This window comes from Oratosquilla oratoria, chromosome 7 (genome assembly GCF_046742065.1).
Source record: "Oratosquilla oratoria isolate Oo_2021 chromosome 7, ASM4674206v1, whole genome shotgun sequence".
NCBI lineage: Eukaryota > Metazoa > Arthropoda > Malacostraca > Stomatopoda > Squillidae > Oratosquilla > Oratosquilla oratoria.
Genome location: NC_134783.1, coordinates 21,581,160 through 21,591,159, shown reverse-complemented (window position 1 = coordinate 21,591,159; position 10,000 = coordinate 21,581,160).

The window sequence follows — 10,000 nt, the reverse complement described above, 5'->3', positions numbered from 1 at the left end:
ACCTTTGCTCTATTATGCGCTTTAAGGTATTTGGGGGCAAGTAGCAAACAGTCACTACTGGGAATCGGAGAGAAATACGGGATTCGAACACACACGTATACGAACAATAAGCCGGCCAGCACATCTTCCGTTACGCCACCGACGCATGTAAGAAAGTAGTTTTTGATAATGATCATAAAATTGTACGAAAAGGGAAAACTGCCCTTCTATGACGAGTAACAATACGTAGCAGTAAATTTCTCACTGAATGGAAGATTTATGAACAATAAAGAGATATGAACACATAGTAAACACAAGGCTCTTGAAAACAATACAGGGCTATGTAAATACAATAAGTCGGTAGCAGGCTGTACTCTGTGTAGAGCGACCAAATATTGCACAGCGTTAAAGAACTGCAAAGTGTAGCTTTGCAATTGAAAAGGGCACAGCGGAGTCCAATATTCATCTTCCTGTACAGAGTGACAGCCTGTTCTCGTGTAACGCAAAAAGAACATGCATACAACACTGAACCATGCAGTGAAAGCATTGTCCTCTGCTACTGCACTGTATATGTTTTATTCGGGACACATTCATGCTTAGTATTGCGCAGTGTAATATAGATGAACTATACTAATGTGAGGATCACTGTCTATACATTTATGTGGATCTATGTATTTTTTCTATATATATCTTTTAAATCTTTCAGTCTTCGCAATTTGTTGTGGTTTCTCGTTCTGGCTCACCCTGTTGTGTATTTCTAACCCGACTCGAGGTCCCCAGTTTTGTGTTTTGTCGTCGTGTGTTGTGTTACATGACTTTCATGTTGTGGGATATTCTTAATTGATTTTCGTATTGTTTTTATGCTTATTCTGTTTATTCATTTGTATTTCAAATTCTGCCGCGTGAATTGAGTCGTGTCCTACTATCCAACATACCATTTCCCCTACCTCTGTCTCTTGTTCCCTGTTTCTCTCTCCGTCCTGTGTCGCCTTGTCCTTTGTCTCTGTCCCTTACACCCTATTTCTGTCTCTGTCCTGTGTCCCCTTCTTCCTGGTCTCTATCCCTTGTCCCCTATTTCTGTCTCTACCCTGTGTCCCCTTGACCTTTGTCTCTGTCCCTTGTCCTCTGTTTCTATCTCTGTCCTCTTGTCCCCTTATTCCCTGTCTCTGTACTTTGTGTCCTGTTTGTGTCTCTGTCCTGTGTTCCCTTGCCCCTTGTCTCTGTCTCTTGTCCCCTGTTTCTGTCTCTGTCCTGTGTTCCCTTATCTCTGTCTCTTGTCCCTTATATCTGTCTCTGTCCCGTATCCCCTTGTCCTTTGTCTCTTTCCCTTGTCCCTTATTTCTGTCTCTGTCCTGTGTCCCCTTGTCCCTTGTCTCTGTCCCTTGTCCTCTATTTCTGCCTCTGTCCCTTGTCACCTTGTCTCTGTCTCTTGTCCTTTATTTCTGTCTCTGTCCTGTGTCCCCTTATCCCCTGTTCCTGTATCAATCCCGTGCTCCACTTTTCCGTATTCTCTGCCCCTCAGACTTTATCCCTGTCTCTGTCCTGTATCCCCCTGTCTCTATTTCCCCTGCCCTCTGTTCCCTGCTCTTATCGTCTTCCATTATCTCCTGTTCCTTATGTGTATCCTGTCCCCAACCGTCCTCTACTTTTCCTTATCTACTGACCACTATCCTTCCCTATCCCCTTCCCCCTGTGCCCATCCGTCCTCTATTTTTCCTTATCTCATGAACACTATCGTTCACTATCCTCTGCCCATTGTTCCCAATCGTTCCTTGTCGTTCTGTCCCCTGTCGTTTCCTATTCCTAACCGTCAACTCTCTCTACTCGTTTCCTGTCTCCATCTTCCCCTGTCCCACTGTGTTCCCAGTCCCCCTCCATCGTTCCCCTGTCCCTTATCGCCCCCTATCTCCATTCCCCTTTCCCCTCCCATCTCGTGTCCCATCCGTGTCTTGTTTTGTAGAGTTGTGTTCTGTTCTGTCGTGTTATATTGTGTAGTTGTAGTGTGTTGCGCTGCTTTACGTTATGTTGCGCTGTTTTGCTTTGCGTTGCTTTGCGTCGAGCTGCGTTACATAGACTTGCGTTGCTACGGTGCGTTGAATTGCTTTGAGTTGCCCACGATCGTGTCCACAGGCCATGTCGCGTGTCACGTGTTGCTGTCTCACGTTGCACTGTGTTGCAGTGCACTGTGTCATGCCGCTCCGTGTCGCGTTGCACTGCGTTGTCAAGTTTACGTTCAAATTGTTTTTTCCTTTATTTGTTCAGGTATCTATTATTTATTTATGTATGTATCTATTTATCCATTTATCTATTTTCAATATATATGTTGCGTAGCTTTCTGAACTTATGTTTATTGTGATGTCGAGTTGTTTTCGAAATTGTTATAAATAGCCTTTGTATTTACTTTATTTATGTATACACACACACACACACACACACACACACACACACACACACACACACACACACACACACACACACACACACACACACACACACAAACACACACACACACACACACACACACACACACACACACACACACACACACACACACACACACACACACACACACACACACACACACACACACACACGCACACACACACACACACACACACACACACACACACACACACACACACACACACACACACACACACACACACACACACACACACACACACACGCACACACACACACACACGCACACGGTGGCGCAGTTGGTAGAACGATGAACTACTAGCATGGTGGTGCGCGTAGTGCTTGGTTCGAATCCTGCCCAGGGCCAAAATTAATTTCGGTACAGCTGCGCTTCGGGTCGTTACTCTGACTCTCGTGGGCGGGGAGTTGGGTGTGTGTGTGTGTGTGAAAGGTCATAGCATTACCCATAGATCGGACCTACGAGCTCTGAGCTCTCTTCCAGGAGGGAAATAGCTGTCGATCACGAGTCGAACACGGGATCCAAAAGACCAAGTGAACACACACACACACACACACACACACACACACACACACACACACACACACACACACACACACACACACACACACACACACACACACACACACACACACACACACACACACACACACACACACACACACACACACACACTCACAATAATGTATATATATATATATATATATACTGTATATATATATGTATGTATATACATATATGTACATATATATACATATATATAAGGCTTTTTCCTTCCAAGGGAGGTAGCCAAAAAGGGAAAGGCATAAAATATACTCCCACCCATTTCATATAAATACACTCCACACCCCTCCCACCCTTCTCTCATCTGCGAGTTCGTGACTAATCCCTAACCTAACCATACTTCACCTCACTTTAACCTTTAACCCTAAGCAAATATTTAATTATATTTGCATATAAGGAGAGGACGGGGAGAAATCTTCGGGCTGCGTCAAAAATTTACTCTCAGGTACTACCCCCCCCACCCCCCCGAAGGTTGGGAAACCCTAGTTAGAAAATACATGCATACACAAACACAAATATCTTGTACACATTTTTTGCGTACGTGTATGAGTGTGTGTGTGGCTTGACAATAAATGTCTACAGCTAAAAGGTGAAGAAATGCACCTCGTTTATTTATCTTTAGAATATATATGGTTATAGGGGTATATTTGCAAAAACCTAGGAGGAGTTTGTGAATAATCAATTTCCGACCGCACTAAAATTAATGAAAATAACCAATATTTCAACATTTGCTGAAATCATACCGTTATATAACATCTGCATTTTTTTCTTACAAAAGCTATCATGGTTTGTGGCAACATTAATTTCACAAATATAAATAATATTCATGAATACATACAATGGTTTGTTTAATCATATTAATTCTTATGTTACAAAAATAAAACGCGACTTAAAGGGGGACTACAGTAGTGGCGTATTCCCTCACCATAAACCACGTATCTTTAACCCTTAACCCTAACCGTTTTTTTTAATTAGAAATAGCTTTAAACACTCCCCCTCCCAGGTGTACGCCTCCCCTCCCGAAGGTTGGGAAACCCTAGGTTGAAAATACATGCATACACAAACACAAATATCATTTGTACACGTTCTTTTGCGTGCGTGTGTATGTGCATGTGTGTGTGTGTGTGCGTGTGTGTATGGGTTAGTAATAAATGTCTGCAGCTAAAAGGTGAAGAAATATATCTAGTTTCTTTATCTTCAGAATATATATGGTTATAGGGGTTTATCTGCAAAAACGTAGGAGTTTGTGAATAATCAATTTACGCCTGCACTAAAATTAAATGAAAATAGCCAATATTTCAACATTTAGTAAAATTATACAATTATTTTACATTTACATGCTTTCCTCTTAGAAAAGCTATCATGGTTTGTGGCAACATTAACTTTACAAATATAGATAATATTTATGAACACATACAATGGTTTGTTTAATCACAAAAAATACTACTCGACTTAAGGGAATACTGCAGTAGTGGCGTGTTCCCGCACCATAAACCTCCTAACTTTAACCCTTAACCCTAACCAAAATATTTTTTTTGGAAATGAAATATAGTTATCCAAGTATCTGGAGTGATAGGGTATCAGAATATATATGGTTATGGGGGCCTATCTCTAAAACCCTAGGAGGAGTTCGTGTACAAACAAATAAACAAACAGACAGACAGACAGACAGACAGAGAGACAGACAGACAGACAGACAGACAGACAGACAGACAGACAGACAGACAGACAGACAGACAGACAGACAGACAGACAGACAGACAGACAGACAGACAGACAGACAGACAGACAGACAGACAGACAGACAGAGGCTACTACTTTATTATAATATATATATATATATATATATATATTTATATATACATACATATATATATATATATGTATATAGAGATACATATGTATATTTATACATATATATATATATACATACATTATATATATATACATATATATATATACATATACATATATACACATATATATATATATATATATATATATATGTATATATACACATATATACATGTGTATATATATATGTGTGTATGTGTATGTGTATGTGTGTATTGCAGAATATGTTAGACAATTGAGTGGAAAAGGTGGTAAAGAAATGCAGGTCGGAGTAGGAACGTTATAGTGCTGACGAATCAACTACAAGTCTTCTTCAGATAGACAGACAACGTTCATCAACAGGAATATATACTCTCATTGTGGATCATCACGCTGGGTGTCTTAGCACGAAGCACGCTGATTAGTCTGTTCGTCCTTCCAGGACCAGCTTGGCAGTAGCCAATTATAGTTTGACTAAGCCTTCTCTGTGGTTCGTAACTTTTCCCAGTGTGATGTATGCCGCTTCTACCGGTCTCCTCATTCTCTTCCATAACCTCGTTCGAAGAGGATGATAGGAAACTATCCCTTTCCTGGACACCATAATCCATCATGACGAAGAAGGTGTCAAATGTTATGGTTATAGGAAACCCGTCAACAAGGATGAATTCATGCACTACATGTACACGAACCAAATCCGGAGTGGTGATTGGATTCTTCCTGCAGGGACTGAGGAAATGTAGCAAGGATTATGATATATATATATATATACATATATATATATATATATATATACATGTGTGTCTATATATATATACGTACATGCATATATATATATATACATATATATATATGTATATATATATATATATATATATATATATACATATATATATATACACACATTTTTAGAAGCTCTGCCATGGGATTCAAACCCTGACCCGTGCGTCCCTATATATAGTCTCTCTCTCTCTCTCTCTCTCTCTCTGTCTCTCTCTCTCTCTCTCTCTCTCTCTCTCTGTCTCTCTTCTCTCTCTCTCTCTCTCTCTCTCTCTCTCTCTCTCTATATATATATATATATATATATATATATACATATATATATATATATATATATATATATATATATATATATATATATATATATATATATATATATGGGTGGAAGAAGAACAAGCGAAGATGGGCTGGAACTTTTTATTGCTTATACGTTTCGACCGACTCGGTCTTCTTTAGCTTACTGAAGAAGACCGAGTCGGTCGAAATGTATAAGCGATAAAAAGTTCCAGCCCATCTTCGCTTATTCTTCCTCCACCCAGTCTCTCATCTGTCTAAACCATTCATCATGTATATATATATATATATATATATATATATATATATAAGTGGGTGTGCGTTTATGTGTGCGTTTTATTCATATTTCTTTTAGTCTAGTTTTACATCGCCATTCTAGTATTAGTTCGTTTCATTTGGTTTTGAATCATTCTTGATGAAGTGTGTACTTAACCACCTGACCATCCAATTGGTTTGTTCCATTTGAACTGTGTGCCGCTAAATAGTTCCAATCGGGTGACGTCATAATGACTATTTTTATTCTTGCCACGCTGCCGAACCAATTAGACGAATTTCGGTTCCTCTCGTACTTTGGGAGTTGGCCTTGTTCATCGGCTTAATAGCTTCGCCTAATTACCTGGACTGACACTATGGGACGATGATTAATTTTATCCGTGTTCTGTGAATGCTAGTTTCAGTGTCGATGGTTTTAGTTTTTGTTGTTGTTGGGTGGTTCTAGTTTTAGTGTTGTTGGTTTTAGTCCCAGTGTTGCCGTTAGTTTTACTTTTAAGGTTGCTAAGTTTGGTCATAATGTTGTTGGATTTAGTTTTATAGTTGAAGGTTTTAATCCCAATATTGCTAGTTTTATTCCATTTGATACTAGTTTTAACCTCGCTCTTGCTAGTTTAATCTTAGCGTCTTCAGATTCACTGTTACCTATTTTTGTCTCAGCGTTTTCTGTTTCGCTGTTCTTAGTTTAGTTTATTCTCATTCTCTTGACCCTAATTGTTGCTAGTTTTGGTCTCAATGTCTTTAATCTAACTATTGCTAGTTTTAGTGTCAGTCTTTAGTCTCACTGTAGCTAGTTTTACTCTCAATCTTTAGTCTTACTGTAACTAGTTTTAGTCTCACTGTTGCTAGTTTTGGTCTCAATGTCTTAAATCTAACTATTGCTAGTTTTAGTGTCAGTCTTTAGTCTCACTGTAGCTAGTTTTACTCTCAATCTTTAGTCTTACTGTAACTAGTTTTAGTCTCACTGTTGCTAGTTTTAGCCTTAGCGTCTTTCTTAAGGGTCCTAGTTGATATGATGAGTGAGAGTCATCCACAGAAATGGATCGCAACCGAGCTCTGCCCTAAGCATCTTGGTCCCTCTGTCATCCAGAGTCGGTTCCTCCATATATTGATTAATTCCTGGGGCCCATGGGGGAGGGGGGGCCTTCCCCCCCCCCCAAGAGCAACAAACTTCACAAGTTCCCCCTCCCTCCCACATCTCCAAGATTCTTCCCATATTTGTCACACTCAAGGCTAAGCCTCCGCATGTCGCCTCCGATCCGTAATGGACAAAACGGATGAGATCGAAATCCATTTTGGTCTCGAGAAGGAGGCTCGGGATTAGTAAAAAAAGATTCCTTCCCCCCCTTTCCCCCTTCCCCCTCCCCCCTCCCCCCATACCCCGCGCGCATCCGCGGACGCTGCATCCAGGCCTCATTTCTGCGGGACGGACGGCGGACAAAGAGCTGAAGGATTTTGGGGGATTTGACGCTGAGCCGCGCAAAGTCCGCCAAATTGCCACCAGCCGCTTGATAAGTCTACGGGAGAGTTGCGCCTCTTTTCCCTTCTCCTTCCTGCGAGGGAATTACTGGCCGGGGGAACTCAGCCGAGTAAGAGAAAGTTCCCCCTCCACATAGCTGTAATACTGATAAAATAACTAAAAGTAATAAAACTATAAACTGAAACTAAATAAAATAACTCTGGGTGGACTAACAGTATATCTTCAGTAGTATCTTTTTTTTTTATTATTATCACACTGATTTGTGGAAGAGGGGAAAGTTGAACTGAAAATCTACCACATGGGGACCCTTAAACGGTGCATTAACCGTACAAAGTTGATAATTGGTGTAATCGCAACTCTGCCCTTGAATCATAAATTGTCGCCAGTCAAAGTTACAAGTTGGTAGGGGGGCTGCTAACTGCGGTCGGGAACACTTCCATTCCACCAGAAGCTCCCTTAGACTTCGAGGACATCGCCAGCATAATCGAAGTCCTTTCCTGAACAGTTACATCAACACCAGGAAGCTCCAACTACTTTAATGGACACCTTGACTCCACCAGGAGATCCTGTAGACCCCGATAACATTGCCAGAAAGGCCGAAGTCGTTTCCTGAACTGTTCTATCAACACCAAGAACCTACCACTGCGTTCTGGGACACTTACCCTCCACCAGGAACTCCTCTAGACTTCGAAGAGATCGCCAGCATAATAAAAGTCATTTCCTGAATGGTCCTAGCAACACCAAGAACCTCTCACTGAGTTCGGGGATACTTCTCCTTCACCAGGATCTCTAGACTTCGACGACATCGCCAGCATAACCAAAATAATTTCCTAAGCTTTCCTATCAACACAGAAACCTTCCACTGCATTCGGGGACACTTTCCTCTCACTAGGATCTCCTGTAGACTTCGAGGACACCACCAGCATAGTTAAAACTATTTTCTGAAAGGTCATAGCGCCACCAGAAACCCCTGAACATGCAGCGAGCAGTTTCCATACTATGTGAAGATTAGGTGGTGGTTGACTGAGTTTGAGGGGGAGGTGGTGAGGCAAGAACAAGGGAAGGGAGAGAGAGGGAGGGCTAGGAACTACTGTCGGGGAGGACTAGCAATATCTGTCGGTAGCTGCTACAGCTCAACGGAGTATTCGCACTCTTTTAGCGAAATGTTTGAACTACATCATTGGTCTCTCAATACACAACCAACAATTCCTATGGCAAAGGGGAGATTAAGAGATGATGTGGGGAGCTTATCAGAAACTGTAGGGTCTAAGAACGGGGTGGTTGCTGGTAGGTTAGAGTCAGAAGTTGCTGTCGATAGCTTCTGGTACAGCTTGTCGTACCTCGAATGGACGCAAATGTCCGAATATTCGAGGAACTGTTTCTATGGTATAGGCGAGATTAGAGGGTGACTTGGGGGGGGGGGTCTAGCAGCGATGAGGGCCAGGGACAAGGGTGAGAGCACGACTGGGCTAAGAGCTGCAGCTCTTAGCTGCTTGCAGTACGACAACATCACCCGAATAGTCGCAACTCTGGCCTTTGAACATGACGTGTCCTTTCTACGGCACGGGAAGATTAGGATGTAATAGGGGGAAGCCTGAGGGGAACCTCGGGAGCTGTGGGCAGAGAGGAGGAGGAGGAGGAGGAGGAGGAGGAGGAGGAGGAGGAGGAGGATGAGGAGGAGGAGGAGGAGGAGGAGGAGGAGGAGGAGGAGGAGGAGGAGGAGGAGGAGGAGGAGGAGGAGGAGGAGGAGGAGGAGGAGGAGGAGGAGGAGGAGGAGGAGGAGGAGGAGGAGGAGGAGGAGATGGAGGAGGAGGAGGAGGAGGAGGAGGAGGAGGAGGAGCAGAGACTACGAGCTGCAGCTGTCATTAGCTGCTGCAGTTTGTCGTGTGAGGCCACAAAAGTCTCGGGCGAGAGCTGTTACCAGACCCAGAGTAGATTGAGGGATCATTAGGGTCTGGGTGGGGTTTCCCATTCACCCCCTTCACCCCTTCACCCATTCGCCCCTTCACTCCTTCACTCCTTCACTCCTTCACTCCTTCACTCCTTCACTCCTTCACTCCTTCACTCCCTCACTCCTTCACTCCTTCACCCCTTCACCCCTTCACCATTTGTCCCCGTTCACCCCTTCGCCCCCTCAACCCTTCACCCTTTCACACCCTCATCCCCTCACCCAATCACCCCTTCGCCCCTTAGCCCCTTTACTCCTTCACCCCTTCACCCCTCCACCCCTCCACCCCTCCACCCCTCCACCCCTTCACCCCTTCGCCCCTCTTACCACTTCATCCTTCGACCCTTCACTCCTTCACTCTCTCACTCTTTCAATCCTTCACCCCTTTCACCCCATTCACTCCTTTCACCCCCTT